This window comes from Salvelinus sp. IW2-2015, unplaced genomic scaffold (assembly GCF_002910315.2).
Source record: "Salvelinus sp. IW2-2015 unplaced genomic scaffold, ASM291031v2 Un_scaffold1553, whole genome shotgun sequence".
Taxonomy (NCBI): domain Eukaryota; kingdom Metazoa; phylum Chordata; class Actinopteri; order Salmoniformes; family Salmonidae; genus Salvelinus; species Salvelinus sp. IW2-2015.
Genome location: NW_019942984.1, coordinates 183,659 through 187,573, shown reverse-complemented (window position 1 = coordinate 187,573; position 3,915 = coordinate 183,659). Strand labels below are relative to the sequence as shown.

Here is a 3,915-nt window from a genome sequence, read left to right as displayed (position 1 = left end):
CTGTAACCCCCAGACCACAGCTCAACCACTCTCTGTAACCCCAGACCACAGTCAACCACTCTCTGTAACCCCGACCAACAGTAACCACTCTCTCTGTAACCCCAGACCACAGCTCAACCACTCTCTGTAACCCCCAGACCACCAGCTTCAACCACTCTCTCTGTAAACCCCCAGACCAGCAGCTCAACCACTCTCTCTGTAACCCCCAGACCACAGCTCAACCACTCTCCTGTAACCCCCAGCCACAGTCTCAACCACTCTCTCTGTAACCCCCAGACCACAGCTCAACCACTCTCCCTGTAACCCCCAGAACCAAGCTTCAACCACTCTCCCTGTAACCCCAGACCACAGCTCAACCACTCTCCTCTGTAACCCCAGACCACAGCTCAACCACTCTCTCTCTGACCCCCAGACCACAGCTCAACCACTCTCTCTCTGACCCCCAGCCACAGCTCAACCACTCTCTCTCTGACCCCCAGACCACAGCTCAACCACTCTCTCTGTAACCCCCAGACACAGCTCAACCACTCTCTCTGTAACCCCCAGACCACAGCTCAACCATCTCTCTCTGTAACCCCCAGACCACAGCTCAACCACTCTCTCTGTAACCCCAGACCACAGCTCAACCACTCTCCCTGTAACCCCCAAACCACAGCTCAACCACTCTCTCTGTAACCCCCAGACCACAGCTCAACCACTCTCTCTGTAACCCCCAGACCACAGCTCAACCACTCTCTCTCTGTAACCCCCAGACCACAGCTCAACCACTCTCTCTCTGTAACCCCCAGACCCACAGCTTCAACCACTCTCTCTCTGTAACCCCCAGACCACAGCTCAACCACTCTCTCCTGTAACCCCCAGACCACAGCTCAACCACTCTCTCTCTGTAACCCCCAGACCACAGCTCAACCACTCTCTCTCTGTAACCCCCAGACCACAGCTCAACCACTCTCTCTCTGTAACCCCAGACCACAGCTCAACCACTCTCTCTCTGTAACCCCCAGACCACAGCTCAACCACTCTCTCTCTGTACCCCCAGACCACAGCTCAACCACTCTCTCTCTGTAACCCCAGACCACAGCTCAACCACTCTCCTCTGTAACCCCAGACACAGCTCAACCACTCTCTCTCTGTAACCCCCAGACCACAGCTCAACCACTCTCTCTCTTGTAACCCCCAGACCACAGCTCAACCACTCTCTCTCTGTAACCCCCAGACCACAGCTCAACCACTCTCTCTCCTGTAACCCCCAGAACACAGCTCAACCACTCCTCTCTCTGTAACCCCCAGACCACAGCTCAACCACTCTCTCTCTGTAACCCCCAGACCACAGCTCAACACTCTCTCTCTGTAACGAGAGTGGTTGAGCTGTGGTCTGGGGGTTACAGAGAGTGGTTGAGCTGTGGTCTGGGGGTCAGAGAGAGTGGTTGAGCTGTGGCTCACCTTGCGTTGCTCTCTGAGCTGGGCAGTCTCTTTAGGATGGATGAAACGGAACATAGTCCCTCTCCCGAGCTGGATGACAGCACCTGAAACCAGACAGACAAACATGTCATGGAAACTTGCTCAATGTGAACGGAACAGCCGTTATGCAGTGAAAAAAAGTAATACACCGAGTATCAGTTTCATGGACACAGACCAAACCTAGTCCAGGACCAAACCTAGTCCAGGACCAAACCTAGTCCAGGACCAAAGAGAATCTCCATTGAAATAGCTTTATAGTCCACGACTTGATCCGAGTCTGGGAAACCAGCCCTGAGAGTGCTGTGGCAGTGGATGCTTGCTAATTGGAGCAGCCCATTAAAAGCATTCGTTGTTGATGAAAGTGTGTTCAGTTCTAGTAGCACAAAACACATCTCTCCTAAATGTTGTTAAGATTAAAGTGCTGCCTCTTCACCTCTTCTCTGCCGGCTACCTCAGAGTAATTCAGGGTTACCATTAGCACTCTTGAGCGGCTGTGAACCACTCTCCTCTCCTCTCCTCCCATCCCCGCTCATCCCCTCCACAGGCCAGATGCCATTTCTCTTACTAAACATTTGGAGGGCTACAGGCCCTGGACAAAGCCACAGACAAAGCTCCAGGCCTCTCCATTTAATTGGCAGATGGTGGTGATAGCAGAGCAGGGTCTGAAGTGGAGACCAGGATTAGCCTTTACATAGCATTGGGAATAGAACCAGCCAAGCAGGCAGAGAGCTGAAGAGAGCCAACTTTAGCCCCCCATAGAAGACCCCATTATTCAGTTAGCTCTGCCAGGCCTGGGCTGCCTGCCTGGGAGCTTCTCCCGCTTTATAGCCTGGCTTACTCCAACCCGACCTGGCTCTGAGAGATGAAAAAAACGCTAGAGAAAGAGAGAGCAATAGAGTATCACATCAAAGATACCTGCCACTACTCCTTTACGGCCATTGAACCAACATCCCCCCTCCCGAAGAGGCTGCGTCGCTCAGAACCACATCTCCCTCGCCTCTTGAATGGGCCTGGCGCTGCAGATACCAACTACCGTCCCCCCCCCCCTCCTGAAGAGGCTGCGTTCTGACCACATCCCCCTCCTGAAGAGGCTGCGGTCTGAACCATACATCCCCCCCTCCTGAAGAGGCTGCGTCTGGAACCAACATCCCCCTACTTGAAGAGGCTGCGTCGTGAAACCAATCATCCCCCCTACTGAAGAGGCTGCGTCTGAAACCAACATCCCCCCCCTCCCGAAGAGGGTCTGCGTCTGAACCAACATCCCCCCTACTGAAGAGGCTGCGTCAGAACCAACATCCCCCTACTGAAGAGGCTGCGTCAGAACCAACTCCCCCCCCCCTCCTGAAGAGGCTGCGGTCGAAACCAACATCCCCCCCTACTGAAGAGGCTGCGTCAGAACCAACATCCCCCCCCCCCTCCTCTGAAGAGGCTGCGTCAGAACCAAAACATCCCCCCTACTGAAGAGGCTGCGTCTGACACCAACATCCCCCCTCTGAAGAGGCTGCGGTCAGAACCACATCCCCCCCCCCTCCTGAAGAGGCTGCGTCTGAACCAACATCCCCCCTCGCTGAAGAGGCTGCGTCAGAACCAACACCGTCCCCCCCCTCCTGAAGAGCTGCGTCTGAACCAACATCCCCCCTCCTGAAGAGGCTGCGTCTGGAACCAACATCCCCCCCTCCTGAAGAGACTGCGTCTGAATACCCCCCCTACTGAAGGGCTGCGTCTGAACAACATCCCCCTACTACTGAAGAGGCTGCGTCTGAAACCAACATCCCCCCCTCCCGAAGAGGCTGCGTCAGAACCAACATCCCCCCCTACTGAAGAGGCTGCGTCAGAACCAGCATCCCCCCCTACTGAAGAGGCTGCGTCAGAACCAACATCCCCCCCCCCCTCCTGAAGAGGCTGCGTCAGAACCAACATCCCCCCTACTGAAAGAGGCTGCGTCAGAACCAACATCCCCCCCCCCCTCCTGAAGAGGCTGCGTCAGAACCAACATCCCCCCTACTGAAGATGCGCTGCGTCTGAACCAACTTCCCCCCCTACTGAAGAGGCTGCGTCAGAACCAACATCCCCCCCTCCTGAAGAGGCTGCGTCAGAACCAACATCCCCCCCCTCCTGAAGACGGCTGCGTCTGAACCAACATCCCCCTCCTGAAGAGGCTGCGTCTGAACCAACATCCCCCCCTCCTGAAGAGGCTGCGTCTGAACCAACATCCCCCCTACTGAAGAGCGCTGCGTCTGAACCAACATCCCCCCCTCCTGAAGAGGCTGCGTCTGAACCAACATCCCCCCCCTCCCGAAGAGGCTGCGTCTGAACCAACATCCCCCTCCCGAAGAGGCTGCGTCTGAACAACATCCCCCTCTCCTGAAGAGGCTGCGTCTCAGGCCATTTTCTACAGACATTTTGATAGTAATTCCTGCTCCTGTTGCAGCTGAGATCCTCACTCCCGTCGCA

At 55.7% G+C, this 3,915-nt stretch overlaps 1 pseudogene; it reads right to left on the bottom strand.

Annotated features, from left to right (window-relative positions):
* LOC112071237 (kinesin-like protein KIF16B) overlaps positions 1-3,915 on the bottom strand; it is a 72,280-nt pseudogene that overhangs the window by 19,687 nt on the left and 48,678 nt on the right.